At 44.8% G+C, this 15,853-nt stretch overlaps 2 protein-coding genes across 7 annotated transcripts in view; both read left to right on the plus strand.

Annotated features, from left to right (window-relative positions):
* UBE2W (ubiquitin conjugating enzyme E2 W) overlaps positions 1 to 15,853 on the plus strand; it is a 62,298-nt gene that overhangs the window by 38,817 nt on the left and 7,628 nt on the right. The window lies entirely within an intron of this gene.
* Positions 3,097 to 15,853, plus strand: part of STAU2 (staufen double-stranded RNA binding protein 2) — a 170,634-nt gene continuing 157,877 nt past the window's right edge. For 3 of the 6 annotated variants that reach the window (XM_030499570.1, XM_030499595.1, XM_030499616.1), the window contains exon 1: positions 3,235 to 3,341. The gene's annotated coding sequence lies outside the window, so the exon portion shown is untranslated. Of the gene's footprint in view, positions 3,342 to 12,659; positions 14,229 to 15,853 lie in introns of those variants that run through there. The other 3 variants (XM_030499585.1, XM_030499606.1, XM_030499631.1) reach the window with 2 other exon arrangements.

Genomic DNA, 15,853 nt, shown 5'->3' on the forward strand with positions numbered 1-15,853 from the left:
GATTGCTGGAAGAGGTTGTAAAATCTCAGTCTTTGGAGATTTTCAAAAGTAAAATTTATCAGTAAAAATTAAAATATTTTGATTTTTGCAAGTCAGCTTGAAAGTGACAGTTTATTTTTTTCTGAATCTAAGGTTAAAAATGACAAGGCCAAGTGTCCTGCTCTCGTGTACACAAATGGAATTCCTCTGTGTCCTTTCCCCCAGTTAGGCATTTGTGCAAGCATTTAAGCATTGGTGTGGCTGCTTCTTTTTTTTATCCTTCCTCTTGTTTTCAAACTGCGTACTGAATTAATCACTCCTATTAACAACTTACCTACTGAAATGAGATTGCTGGGCAAGTCATGACACTCCCATTATGTACTAATGGAGTGGATGAGTATATACAAACTATGCATCTCATTTTCAAAAATCGAGAGGTTTTAAGTTCTGTTCAGCTGCTCTTACTGGAGGTACTGACAAGGCTTTATCCTGTATCTCAACAGCAGGGAAAAAAAGCCACGAAGGTACAGTAAATCTGAAGAGTGGCTAGTAATGCGACTTAATTGTTCATGTATGTAAAGCTCCAGTCATATAAGAAACTTACTAAAAAGCAAAACACTATGATTTGATCCTTTGTTTTATATCTAGACAAAATTAGATACAGAAGTTATCAGTGTATTTAAAATACATGCATATGGTAAGTTTTCAATTAAATTTGCTCTTTGTTATTCAGTTTTCTTTCAGCCATATGCTGTTTGCAGCACAGAATGTATATTAAGGTATGAGACTTCTGAGTTAATGCATATATTTCAAGATATGTTTTTAAACTAAGTTTTTAACTGTAGTAATAGCAATATTATAAAAATGTTAGCTATTAAAATTAATAGCACAGACTGGAGATTTTAGAGGCTTGTTGGAATTCTGTTGATCGCAGATAGTTCAGAAAATTTCCCTTGTAACCTGATGCTGACATTCAACTAATGCATTTTTCTGCTGGATACACAGATACTAAGTGTATGCTGTACCATAGGGTTGTTCTCGAAATGACTAACAGTAAGTAAAGTAAAAAGCAAAATTTGACATAAAAGCCCAACAAAATAAACCTTTTATAGACAGCGCTATGATTCAGCATCTGAATGAATCTTTACTTATGCAAAAGCTTGTGGTAGCCTTATGACAGGTACTTGCATTATTGTCCATTGCTAACTTGAATCGGAAGGCTACAGAAGAAATTGTATTATACTGTGTACTTCTGTGCTGGGTTCTTTAATGAAATGAGGCGTAAGGAATCTCAGAAACAGGACACTAAACAATGGAGGAATGAGAAGGGGAGGATGACAAGCCACCACGGCTGAACACAGGGTATGTATAAAAATGTCCCAGCAAATGCTGAGCTCCCAAACTGTTTAAATAAGTTGTAAATCTCGTATTAGTGATCTGTTGAGTCAAATAAAACCTTGCTATCACTTAGACACTCATAATACAGCCCTGCCACCAAGTGTCATTGCCCTTACTTGGTGTGTAAATTATTGTCTGCAATATACAAGCTTACTACCAAAATTCACCTGGGCTATATGCTATTTTGGAGTGTGTCCGTACCATGTGCTTGGGAATCCTGTCAGGCTGCATCTTTTTCTTTTTTGCTCAGTTTTCATACTGATCCACCACTTGGTTTCAAGTTGTGATTCAAATAAAAAAGAGTAAGAGATACCAGAGAAAATATGAGCTCTGGATTAATTCTGATCCTGACTTATGTGTCTGGGTTTTTTAAATTACGTTTGCTATATCCAATGTTCTAACTCCATAGCTATCATTAAAATCCAGTTGCCTGGTAAAAAGATACAGACATCTCCCAAATCTAGTTTTGTTTATAAGCCTGAGGAGTTTTGTTACTGCAGTCTTGCAAATCGGGTAGGAAATTCATTGCTTCAAGTTCTGATGCTTCTGCCAGGCTTTGTCATGGATTTAAAAATGCCTGGTTTGTTTTACTTGACAAATAATTATTTGAGCCAATCAAGAAAGCAGATTCTTAGAAAGTAAATAAGGTGGATTATGGAGTAAATGCAGAAGCCATTTTTCCTTAAATGAACAATAAAGTTTTGATTAAGGTAACATTAAAATTCTTTACCTTTTTAATGCTGAAGATTAATGTCTTGGATTTCCCTTTCCCTTGTTCTCTTCTATTGATTTCTAACGTAAAAGACTTCAAGAAACCGTTTAGCCTTTAACCTCAATTTTGCATAGCCACAACTCTGACTGCCGCCTGCTTTTTTATTTTTTATTTCCGCTTTCTTTTACTTTTTTCTCTCAAGCTCTTCCTCCTGTAGGAGACATACAACAACCTGAAAGATGGGCAACAAGGTAACTGCTTGGCGGAACCCCGGGACTGTGGCACGGAAAGGGGGCTGTCCAAAAACGTGCACCGAGTGAGACAGGGCTTGATCCCGCTGGGCGGTGGCAAGGTGTAGGCTCGCGGGGCCAGCCGGGGACCCTGTGCCACGCTGCCGGGGGCAGGAGCAGGTTCGAGAGCGGAGCAGGGCCCCCGTTCCTGCGGGCTCCCCCGGGCAGGGCAGTGCCCAGCAGCCGCACCGGCGGTCCTCCCCTTCAGCAACACCATTTGCCTTAGTTCCGCGCAGGAGAAAAGCTCCCTGCCGTGCTCCGTTCTGCTTATCCGCCTCTCCCTGTGTTCCTGCAGGCCATTATTTACTCTTCCTCGCACTAAGCCTCGTTATTCCGCTCCTTGCAGCTTAATCTCTTTGGGAGAGCAGGAATCCCCTGCCTCCAGCGCAGGCAGCGCTTTCGGGGAGCAGCCAGCAGGGGTCAGGAAACGTGACCAACACGGAGGTACGAACCTTGCAAGGCAGTTCGCAAAGCGAGATGACCCCCGCGCCGCTCCTCCCGCAGCACCCGGCTCAAGGCAGCGGGGCCGGGCCGGGGCCGTCCGCCAGCGGGAAGGGAAGGGAAAGGAAAGGGGATCCCGGGGAGCGGCGGGCGCCGCCGGGGCTCGGGGGGAGCAGTGCCCCGCGTCGCCGCTGGGGGCGCTGAGCGCCGCCTCGCCGGGCCGGGGAAGGGACGCGGACGGGGCCATTCGAGCCGCGGGAGCGGGGGGGGAGCGAGGCCCGGGCGCGGCGCCGGGAGCTCTCCGCGGGCGGAGGGGCGCGGCGGTGGCGGCGGCAGCGAGGCGGGGGGAGGCCGGCGAGGGGCGGCGGGCGGCGCTGCGGCGGCGAGGCGGGGCGGTGGCGGCGGGAGGGCGAGGGGGGGCGGAGTGGTTGGGGCCGGCGGCGGCCGCCGCGGCGGCGGGGTCAGTTCTCTTTAGTGTTTGCCGATGTTGGAGGCGTCTCCAAAGTGTCCCCGGGAAACAGGTAACCGGGCCCGCGGGGCGGACCCGCGACCCGCCGCCGGGGGGGAGGCCGCGGCACGGGGGGAGCCGCGCCGGGCCGCGCCGCAGGGGAGGGGGCTGCCTCGGCCATGATGTCCGAGCCCCAGTCCCGTCACCCCCCTCCTCCTGCCGGCGCAGCGGCTCCGGGGCGAGGGCTCCGCCGGTCCCTCGGCGCCCCGCACCTCCCCGGGGCCCGACAGGCGCTTCTGCGCCACGGCGCTGCCGGCCGGCTCCGCTCCGGCGGGAGGCGGCGGCGGCGGCGGAGGAGGCACCAACCCCGCCATCCGCCCGGCGCCCCCAGCCCCCCGCCGAGGGGCGGAGGAGCCGGGCGGGAGCACAGGTGGGCCGCCCAGCGCCGCCCGGGGCCGCGGAGGAGCCCGAAACCCGGCTGCTGGCGGCGGCCGCGGCTCCAGGGCCGGGCCGCGGCCGGGCCGTGCGCTGGAGCTGGGCTGGGCTCGGCGGGTCCGCGCCGGGCCTGCCCTGCCCCAGACCTCGGGAAGTAGTTGGGTGCGACCTCAGCTTGCTCCCCGGCCCGGCCCGGCCTGTCCTCCTGGGCCCGGCGCCGCGCCGAGGTGCGCGGCCGCGGGGGCGCTGGGTGGCAGCTGCCGGCGGCGGGGCGAGGGGCGGCGGCGCGGAACCCGCAGCCCGGCCGCCCTGCTCGTCGGTGCCATGTGGGTCACCCTCGCTTCGCACGTCCTGCGCTGCCCTCAACTTCGGAAAGGGCCCGAAACTTTGCCAGCGGAGCTGGGCGCTCCCCTTCCCAAAATGGATGTCGGCGGCTCTTCCACGGGGCGATGGGCAGTGCAGCGGTTTGCTGGCCTTCGCCCGGCACCAGGGTTTGGGGGCTGTCTTTGAGGTGGGCTCTGGGGAGATACTGCTGGTAAACGGCCTAGCGCAGGCCGTCAGGCAGCGTTTTTCCAGTGTTCAGGTCTCTCTGGTGGGAGAAAGTTCACCTCGATCACAGCCAGGCCTGGAAGTCATGGCCGTGCCCTCCTGGGAAAGCGAGGGCTGCTCGGGGAAATCCCACAGCGGAGCTGTTTGCCTTTTGCTTGGGGTCCTACCCGCCAAGCCAGGGACACAAGCAAAAAATCTCCCCACAGTGCATATGCCTGGTGTTGCCTTACGGCCAGTAAGCTGTTCCTGTGGATACCAAGACATAAGCTCCTTGGGCCGTGCTTGGAATGCTCCCCATGCAAATACCATGGTACTAAAAAAAAGTTTGTTGTACAAAAGAGTAGAATGAGTGTTGCTGTTGTAGTTCCTCTCTTTGCGTGAAATACTGTCTTGAACAGTGCCGAGGAACATGCGTGAATAACCACGACGTTGCAAGGCACGAGTAAGACTATTTGCTCTGGCGTAACTAGGTGTAGTTGCATAGTGTTGCTGTAAGCGAGCGTGCGTTGCTCTATCTCACTTATGTTACTAGTGGCATCAGACTGCACAGGAGTAAGGTCTTCGTGAGCTGTGTTGTAACTCCAGGTTAGCAATCTACACCAGGGTAGTAATATTAATGTAATTAAGTAATTTATTAAATACAGAGAGGTTCTGAATAGGCTTTGTCATCGCTGTCTGTGTAAACAGTGCTAGGCTGACAGATTTCTGAATGAAATCTGTTTTCTAGAAAGCCAGCAGTAGTGTAAGATTTCCAGTTCTGATTTCCAGCTGCTAAACCTTTAGCTTTGCCCTGGAAAGACTCCTGGAGAGAGGTATTTCTGCTCTTGCCTGTCTTTGCTAAGATTCCTATTGTTGACAGCTCGGAACAGGATTGAGACTGCCTGCTTGTTCATAGTTTTTGAGGGGAAGGGACAATTCAGATTTTCTTTGCTTTGCAGAGAACTTTTCAGCAACGTTGCTCAGCTTTAGCAGAAGTCATCCAGCTTGGGTTCAGTTCAGGCTGTAGTCTGGAGGCCAAAGGCTTTGCTACTTAAGCTGCTTCGTCCCCCAAGAATTATGTCAGAATAATAATGAGTTTGGATAATCTTACACCCTGAATTATGAAAGTAGATTGTAAAGGAACTTCCTAATTTTACCTGTAGAAAAACCTAATCGGAGATGTTTTAGTGACTTGACCAAGTTTAGATAAGCACTTAACTCGATCAGCCTCTTCCTTGGGAGCAAATCTTGGGCTTGATTTTCGTACACAGGTTTATAAACATAACCCCGCCATAGTTCTGGTTTACATTGGTGTTAATGTGGGAAGTGAACAAATACTACGTGTTTCATTTGTAAAATGTCATGAAAAATGACCTTGGGAAGGTTAGGCAACAGGCTGTAGCGAAGCAGATCCTCTGATTCCAAGACTGCTTCTTCAGCCATTAGGAAAGGTGCACCTGTCATACTCTATCTAGACAGTTTGTTTTGACCTGCCTGAGATACGTGGCTGTTGACTTGTCAGTCTTCAAAAAGTTTGAAAAATGCATCAATTATGTCTAGTCCTTCAGCCCAAAATACATCTCGTAATGTCATAGCATTGGAGAGCGGGCCTTACGAAGTGTGCAGGTTTTAGTGCCGTTTTACTTGGTATATACTTCATAAATACACATGTACGCATGCATAGATCTCCCATTGGAGAGTCAAGTATTTGCTTCCTCACGTGGGTGACGCTTATGTGGTGGGAAAGGACCTAACTGCATCCTTGTCAGGATACTGTAACAACATAACTCCTGTTAATAAGCCACCAAAGCTTCACTTTTCCTTCCCCTGCTTACACTGATTTCTTATCAGCAACAGCAGGATCTGTGAGATAGGAGTTAGGCCTGTCTTTTGCCAGAACCAGTTATTTTGCATTTCTAATCTTTGGGCCTGTATTTCTTATGACAGATCTTGATTTTTCTCTCTTTCCTGAGAAGAGGAAGAGAAACAAATGAAAAGAATGGCTCTCTTAAAGCTGCTGTGGTTGCTGATGTCAAAATCCACATGGGAAACCAGGAATCCCTGCTACCTCTTTCTGCCTTCATGCTTCTTGGCTGTTCCTGTTGCTGGTTTCACCGTGTTAATGCTGGTGAATACCCGCATGTGTGGGTCTGAGCTGCCAGAGGCCCTGCCTGGGGCTCTCACTTCACCACCCCTCTTGTCTGCTTGCTCTTTGCTGACAGGTACCGTATACATGGTCTGTGAAACCAGCAGGTCAGAAGGATAAGGCAGGGGTTTCCATTTGGTTGAGGGGCGTCTAAGACAGAAGGCTGGGGGCCTGTGAAGGCAAGTCAGGGAGTGGGGCTGGCAGGTTTGGTCAGGGAGGATAGGATGTATGGTGCGAGGGGGAAAAGGAGTTGGTGGAAGCAAGTGACAAACTGCAAAGGGAGGAAATGGAACCTGTGTGTAACACAGTTAATATACATATATATTTTAAAAGTCGAGGGCTCTGTGCTTAGGGGGTCTGCTCATTGTCAGCGACCAGTCATGATCAGCATTATCCAAAGTATGTTTGCATTAAAAGATCAAGAGTTCAGTAAAAATCTGAGAGATTTCTTGTCAGGTGTTGTTCTGGAAACACTTTAGGAGTTGTGACAAGCAATTTTTTATTCTAATTAAAAATGAATTTTGAAAAACCATCTGTGGTGGTGTGATAGTGAAGTCACATACATGTCTGTAGCTGCTAAAGTTTGTTCGTACTTCATCACAAAGGCAACTGTGCTGTGTTTTGTTTTTTTTTCTTTTCTGGTAGTATTTTGAAGGCTTCCCAGTAGTAAAATCTGTATTCCAGGTCGCGGTTTGCTCACCTGTGTCATAGTGCATCTGTTCTTTTGCTTTAGTCAGCTGCATTTCTGTATGTTACAAATTCATTGATACTTAACCAAATAAAATCAAACTCTGATTCCCCGCACCCCCCGGTAAATAACATTTTTGTATATTAAATTATTTCATTTTGTGACTCCAGTATATTTCTGTATCCCCATAATCTATTTTAGTCGCCGTCAAAAAGATGGGAGGGGTTCTTTTTAGACTAACTAGAAATCGGTGTTTGAGGAGGTCCCCAGTGATAGCCAGCAGTCAGGTACTACAGTGAGTGCGGGTTAACCTGCTAGCCTTAGTTTCTGGGAAAAGACAGCTTGCTGAGGTGTTTACTGTAGTACCACATGCTCAGAGGGTGTGTTTACAGTCTCATCTTTTCCTGAACATTTCCAAAGGATCCTCTTGGCAGTGGTCACGCTTCCAGTTTTGCTGCTTGCCAGCTTTGAGGAGGCTGTTTGCCTCCAGGCTGAAGGAAACAGCTTTTGAGTTCGGGAGACCAGATTTTCTGGGGAAGTTTCTTGCAATGGAAATGGTCATCTGTTGGAACAAGAAAAGTTCTTTAAGAGATGAGGAACCCAATTTTTATTGCTACTGCTATTTTTAGTTTCTTATTTTTGGCAGCTGTTACGTATTTGTAGTTTCCAGTTTCTCGTACAATAACACCAGTTAAAAAAAAATGGTGTTATACAAACATAAGGAAATTTCAATATATTAAATGTGCAGATTGATGTCAGTAACTGAAGTCTGGATCAGTAACTGGCTTTAAGCAACAGAGAACTTCCATGTCAGCCAGACTGCAGGTCCATATAACTGATACACTGAAGGGAGGAAATCAAGATACACTGTTCCCGAGGTGAGAGTGCAGAGCTGATACAGAGCAGTCTTTGGTCAATTTGTAGCATGTCCAGTTGTAGTGATATAAAGAAAGAAATGAAATAAAATCTGTATGAGCTTTGGCTTTGTTAGACAGGGTAAGAACAAGAAATAATCTACAATTGTTTGTTAAGAAGTCGTGTTCATTTTTTGTTTGTTTTAATCCCCCCCCCCCTTCTGGTCCTTCTTCAGTCCTTGATACTAGGTTGTAGGGCTTTTTCCTTTCCAGACTCTGGAAAATGTCTTCTCTGCTTTTTGTTCCAGTCTTGTGTATCTGATAGTATTTAAACCCACCTGCTTTGAACTGTATTCCCTCTGTGGTGGCAGTGGCCCTCAAGTGGACATTGCCAGCAGGTGTTTTGCGTAAGGTTATATACTCAAGAGACATTCCTTTTGTACCAGTTTAAGGCCTGGGAATCTTAATAAATTACTCCAGAAGGATTTTCTTGAACACTTCTGACTGGCCCTCTTATAATTCAGTGCAACACACTGACTGGTCTTGTATGAAATAGGTTCCTCTCAGCTTCTGCATGGCAACTGAGGCTGTCTGCCCTTCATGAAAGGGGATGGAAGCTTGTCCTGGATCAAGAGGCAGGTAGAGCTTACCCTGGTTTCTCAGAGACATCTCTCAATGTTCTCTTAGCTGTATACACAGGGTTAGATATGGTGTTTGACCTCTTCAGAATGGAGAAGGATCCATATCACCTTTTCTTCATACCTCTTCAACTGGCCAGTTTTTTACCACTTAGAGCCTGAAACAAGTGAAAAGTCCTTGAAGATGCCAGCACTGGATCCCATTTCCATGGGCTTGATGGAGTTGTCATTCATGAAGACATTCTGAATATGAACTTGCAGGCAACCTGAGGTATTTACCAGGTCCCAGGAGAAGAGTTAATATAACCCTTCAACTGTTCTAGTACAAGGCTCTTCTGAAACTGGCCGTTTCACAAATTACTGTCAGTGGCAACTCGCCACAGGAGGTGGCTTTGGAGGCCCTTTTTCATGTGACCATTAAGCTATACCTAAAACTTTGACTCTCTTTTTTTCTGGTTGTCTTCAAATCCCACTGCAGTCAGAGCCCTTGATGCTTTGTGACATCCACCTTCACTACAGGTAGGCATGAGAGAAAACTGCTGCTGTAGCTGGTGATACGGATCTTTAATACTACAACTTTAATACCATACTTCAAGTACTGTAAAAGAGAAGTAAGCAGCAACTTGCCCATTTTGGATTTGATTTTTTTTTTTCTTTTTTGAGTCACAGGTAGTACTTTGAACCTTTTCAAGGCTTTTAAGCCCTTTAAGCTTACTAGCTAACTGTGCTCACTAGGAATTTTGACATCTAGCACCAAAAAAGAAGCAGTTTTATTTGCTGTCATTGCAAATACTGCCTGGTACTGTTTACCTTTGCTCAGGCACTTCATAGCTGACAGGAGCAAGGGAGACAGTTACTGTCAAACCAATATATCTAACATATCCCCAAGATAGGGCAAGACAGAGCACTGCAGGTGAATAGGGTTAGCTGAGCCAGTTCCAGGGTCTACTCTGCTTTTCAAATGTAGGTGTCTTTGCTGTCGTGCTGGATTGCAGACCTCTGCTCCACAGCTCTGGGGTCTGCACTTCTAAAATTCTGCTGCATATCATCGCAACCTAGATGCCTTTATTGCAGGAGGTGAGACTGTGTTAGGCGTATATATGTAGCCAAATAGCATGTGTTCTGTTGAAGAGCCTAGAAAACAGGGTCCTTCTGTCCTTTTGAAGTGCTTTTTGTTTATTTGATTTTGGTTTTGAAGGTAAGGAATGGGGTTCTTGGCTCAGTAGTGAACAGAAGCATTAGCTCCCTGCAAGTTCAAAAGCAAGTTTGTTCTTTCACTCTGGTTTAGAATGGTTCCAGAGCCACAAAAACTAGCTGTACCCTGCTGAAGATAATGGCCTTATTATACCTGAAGGTATAGTAAGTGGTCAGAAAGACATTCCTTTAAAAGCAGCTCAGAGCATCATCCATCCACCCATTCTGTCTCCAGGTAGCCGTGAGCCTGTGCTGTTGCAGTGTTGTGATGCCTCATATATGTAAACTTCTTTCTCAGTTTCACTCATTTCTAGGTGTGGTTTCCTTTTATTTTGGATCATTTCATGCTAGCACTGAATCAGGTTGCACTTTTAGCCAGAGTTGTCTTTTGTTTTATTTTTGACTCTTTATCTGTATAAAAATACTTGAAAGAATTCCAAATTTTAGTTCACAGTTTGTTTACATTTTTTTCCTGTAGTAGCTATGCTTATAACTTCCTTTGGTTTGGGAAAGCAAGTTATTCTGAATCATCACCTATATGGCTGAAAATCTCTTACTTGCTATCTTGTGATCTATCCTACTTGGTACTGATAACCACTAGTTCATAAGGAGTTGGAGGAAAACGTCTGCTTTTGTCATGCTGGTTCTGTGCCCCCACATTGTTCTCAATTTGAATCAAATCTTTTTTAGCAACACTCTTGCTTTCTGTTGTTGGTTGTTAGTTTAGTATCCTTCTCACTGATTCAACTCCAGAAATTAACCTGTTGCCGTCCTGCCCAAAGAGCATAGTCTCTGTGCTTCAGCAGAATGTGTGCTCAGTGCATGGCAAGTTTATAATGCTTAGCTAACATTTAGCACTGATCATACATCCAGCGGTTTTTCTTCAGTGTTTTCTGCCTTTGCCAACTGTGAAAAGATCTGTAAGCATGGCACTAGGATTTTTTTCCTGTTCCTGGGTTGTTAAAATCTTCTATAATCTGTAGTTTCTTCCAAAGATAAATCATTTATATGGCTATGTTTCATTGCACAACTTCATCGTTTCTGTCCAGAGCATGGGTTTGCTACAAGGACTCAGTAGGCGATTGAGGCGATTGTCCTTGAGTATTTTGCTGAGTTGTAGATGATTGTTTTCATTCTCAGGATGCTTGAGGAATCTGCAGTGATAACTACTTGCTGCATGTGGCTGGACCAGTTAGCTCTGGCTTTCTCTTGACTCTTCCAGGTGCATGCCTCTTCCTGTCTTGTCTGTTGGAGTCCAGTGTTAGTGGCCCCAGGTGGGGGCCCTGGCTACGTACAGTCTGTCCACTTCCTTAATTTTCGGCCTCTTTGTTTTCACTGCTGTCAAACCAGGCTTGTGACATCAATTCGGCAACAGTTCATGGCCTTGTCCCCAAACACAGCATCTCTAAACTGTTGATTTTCTCCAGTTGAAAACTTAGATTTTGTGCTTTTCTTCACTCAGAGAACTTGGTATGCTTAATCCAGTACTCAGTTATTATTTTACCTTTATTCACTGACTGAGGAGAGCTGTGCTTAACATAGGGAGGAGCCTCTTTGAACTCACTGCAGAACTCCTGATATGACAAGGTCCACCAGTGAGCAGGGAGCTAGTCTCATAAGCTGTATGTCAAAATTATCTTATATCCAAGCATCACAATATCCAAACATCACATCCAAAAATCACAACAGCTATGGGAGAGCTGAAGAAGGGGAAACTCTAGGAGTAACTCATGAAGAGGAGATGGTAATTTGACCCAAGCTGGGTCTGGGAGATGCAACTTCTTGGAAGCTGTATGAGGCTACAGGGTGGACAGTTATCACTCTAGCTGCAAAATACTGTTTTTCTTTAAATACACTCTTGGAGAATAAAAAAAGGCACTCAAACCGGAATTTTGTCTACTTCTAACAATAGAACACAACACCAGGCACTTTGTCCACTGAAATCACCTATTCTGAGGATCTTGTAGCTGTTGTGATGAGGGCGATTACAGTATGAGGAGGGCTGGTGGCAGGAGCAAAGAGAAAGGCATGTTTCTGCTACTTCACCAAACTTTGTTACTCGCAATGATATGAGAAGTATTTTGTCACAGGCAGTTAAGGAAAACTGAGATAATTTTCTGAATTCCATTAGTGATATGGAATTTCTAGTTAGGGAATAAACTTTCAGTTAAGAAATAATTTTAGCCTGCTTCAGAACAAAGTAAGAGAGGGATGCTTTACAAGAAGAGTATTTTGTAATTTTAAATCAGTCAAATCTTATTCAAGATTTTAGGAATATAACTACCAGTTGCTAGCACAAAATATAGCTTTTAGAAATATATAGGAGAGAAATTTAAAAATACTAATTAAATAAGAAACTGAGCTCTGGGAAGGAGCTCTGGTTAGACGCCAGTATTACAAGTAAGAAACCAATTGCAGCTTTGATGCAGACGAGTCTGTAGCGGCAGTGTGTCAAGTCTGAGTCATGGTTTTTTCATTTGCTTACTTAATCCTCTTGTGCACTTTTAAGCTGATGATTGATTGTTAAACTAGTGGCTTAGGCTTCCCTTCTTTTCAGCTATTTCTCTTCATGAAAAAGCTTAGTAGCTCACTTTTGTTTAACCTAAGGCGACTGTGGTTTACCTGCCCATCACCAGCACTAAGATGGTATGATGACCGCTGTATATGATGGCAACAAGTAACCATTTTGGTAAAACAGTTTGAGTCTCAGTGGAAGATTCAAATGGTTGTGCTTGAATGACTTATTCCAGAAAGTAAAATAAAGTACTTCCAGTAATTTGTTCCACATATTTCTAATCTCACCTTCTGTGTTCACAATTTGTAGAGCCACTAAATTAATTAGTTATCTCCTTGAACCTTTCTGATATGTTTTGTGTGGGTAAGTTTTGAGGTGGCTGTGGAAATTCAGCTCAGTTTGTGTCAGTGTTGCCTCGAGTCTCTCTGGATTGTCCTCCTCTCCCTTCTCCAAGGGCTGCAGGAGCAGGTGAGGTAAGTTTTACAGAAATGTTACAGATGTGACTGCGTATCACAGAGCGTCTGGGGAGATACAAGTTGTCAGTTTTCAAGAAGTCATAGGTAGTTTACAGTCATGGTGAGGAGGAGATCTAGAGTTACAATACTGGACAGCCAGCTTTTGTCCTTCGAATTAGTGGTTACGCCCAGCTGCAGGAGATGAATACAAAGAAGGACATCATTACTCTCTAGTGTTGCGGAGTGTGATGTGCCTCTCATCTGTAAGACTGTGTAGGCATCTATAAGCTTTTTTTTTTTTTGATATACCTCAAACCATGATGGATTTTGGATGTGGAAGGCCTTCCACAGAGAAGGCTCTGATGATCACCTTGCTGTTTTCATGGAGGAGTTTCACATTTTCTTCTCTAATAATTCAGAGTATCCTGGCTGGGTCAAACTGATGCTGTGTCTGAACCAATGTTCTGACTGTCTCGTTTGGAGAGTTTTCTGGGCATAAAACTTGTGGCAGCGCGAGAATTGGGTTAGTTCATATTGGCTGCTGGAAATTTCCGTGGCTTTTTTTACCATCATCTTTGTTTTCTGGGCAGCAACAATAAATTGGGACGAACTTTCTGATGAGTTTTTTGTTGTAAGGTAGCAAACATTTATATGAAACAGCCTAATTTTTCCCCCTTGGACTTTGGGTTGTAAATAGGTTGAAAAGCATTGAGATGCTTGACTAGCTCAGTTTCTGATGCAGAGGATTGGCTTTCCTTATCTTTAGTTTTCTTCTGGCATTTAAATCTTTGAGTTGTTAAAATCTGATTGATCTCCCTTGTCATTTCAACAGAGAACAGCAATATTTCTTTCCATTACGGTTTAAGATGTATTTTAATAAAGTTTCTCTACTTAGGAGCTCTGTTTCGTGTCTGCCTGTGAAGTCTCCACTTGAGACTTCAAGTGGCTGGCTGGTATACACAGGACCTGACTATAGTTTCTTTCTTGGAAGAGAAAATTAGCCATGTGTACAGGCTGGAGTCATTCAGTTTTGCTGTACACAGTAGGATACAGCGTGGCCTGAGTTGCTCCTTTCTCAGCTTTTTCGTGTCAGCCTTGTTGCCAGGGAAGCAAGGGAAGAGTTGCATTCCTGCCTGTCAATATGCTCCATTTTCTGTTAAGGTTCTCTTCTGTCCTGGGTTCAACTGTAACAGTTATTTTTCTCCTTCTTCATAGCTGGTGCAGTGCTGTGTTTTCGGCTTTAGTCCCAGAACAATGCTGATAACACACTGATGTTTTAGTTGTTGCTCAGTAGCGCTTACCCTGATCAAGGACTTTTCAGTCTCATGCTCTGCCAGTGAGGAGGGGCACAGGAAGCCGGGAGAAAGCAGAGACAGGACACCTGACCCAAACTAGCCAAAGGGGTATTTCATACCATGGCACGTCATGCCCAGTATATAAACTGGGGGGAGTTACCCGGAAGACCCAGATTGCTGCTCGGGTCGGGCTGGATATCGGTCGGAGCATGGTGAGCAATTGCATTGTGAATCACTTGTGTTTATTGTTTTCTTTTCCTTTCCCCTTTTAGTTTTATATTCTTTCCCCTTGTTATTTCCCTTACCATTATTATTATTGGTGGTAGCAGTAGTGGTTTTGTATTTACCTTAGTTACTGGACTGTTCTTATCTCAACCCGTGGGGTTTACATTCTTTCGATTCTCCTCCCCATCCCTCCGGGAGCAGGGGGGGTAATGGAGGAGGGGAGTGAGTGAGTTTTAGGCTTTTGCACATGCAGATGTGCACTGTTACAGTCAGTGCCCTAACCCCTGCATTTTCCATCATTCCTTACAAAAAGACCTGTCTTAGGCAAATATATTACATGGAAAACCTCTCTGCAGGGGAATTTATTTGCTTCTGTAATTGTGTCTGTTAGTTTTAATAAGATCCGTGATTGCTCATTTGTTGAAGGCAGGTTTGGCAGTAGACTTTGGGTAGGCTTCAGTTGCCTGTATTTTGGCATGTAGTGCAGTTTGAGACACTAAGTTAACCTGTCTAGTCTTCAGCTGCCACTCAGCTGTGTGGTTTAGTTAATCCAAAATTAGAAGCCTACTTGTTGATCACCTTGAATAACTCCCTGGGTCTGCTGGCTTTGTTGGCTAGTGGTGTAACACCTTTGTTTAAAGACATGCATTATTGCCATTTCATTGCCTTTTCGTGTTGGGGTTTATCTGAGCCATCTGCCACATGGAGTGTCAGATGTGGCATGGGTCTTCAGAAGTCCTCTCTCAGCTTGTTAAAGCAGCAGCTGATGGAATATGCAGGTATCCAGATGTAATATCTTAGGATATCTCAAATGGCACTGGAAGCCATGAGTGGACTACTATGTTCCATACTGCATTTTCTTTGACTCCAGTGGGAGTTTAAACACCTTGCTTATATTTGGAAACCTAAATTATGTATGTCTAATCCTTTCCTGAATCCTTATATCTCACTGTACAGCAGTGCCATATGGAATAGGTAACTGTTCTGGTGTGAGATACACTGTGCATGTAGATGGCCTTGTAGGTCGCGTTTTTCATATTAGTTACTCGTTTTTTGCTGTAGTGGCTTAAGCAACTTACTGCATCCAAAATGTTTGCTTATTATATTTCCTCTGTGACATATACTGTGTATTTCAAGTTGTATGAATCCTATCTTGATTGCAGAGTAAGCCTTTTCTTTTCTAGCCCCCTTGCTATCACATCATAATTAAATGGCAACAAATATTCTTACCTTTGGCCATTTTGGTGATTGAGGAAGTCTTAGGTTTTAGTCTTTGATTCCATAATTAGTTACCTTATTTGTCTGGTTTGGTTTTGTTCGGAAATTTTCCTTTCTTTTCAGAATCACACAAAACGATTGTAAAGAGAGTTGTTTGAGAAGGATTGAACTGGTGACAGATATAAATAATTTGTACTCCCAAATAGTGGTAATCTGGTCGTTGATTTAGAGACTCAGATACTTCATGCAGCATCTTGGATCAATGTGGTATTGGAAATCAGGAAACCAATATAGTTTCAAAAGAAGTCTGTGAGATGAAGCAGTTTCTAGCTCAGTCTTCTGAGTCTTAAGTCCTTTTTTTTTGATTGTTTTGATGTGCTTGTCCAGTAATGTG

Source organism: Strigops habroptila, chromosome 1 (assembly GCF_004027225.2).
Source record: "Strigops habroptila isolate Jane chromosome 1, bStrHab1.2.pri, whole genome shotgun sequence".
NCBI lineage: Eukaryota > Metazoa > Chordata > Aves > Psittaciformes > Psittacidae > Strigops > Strigops habroptila.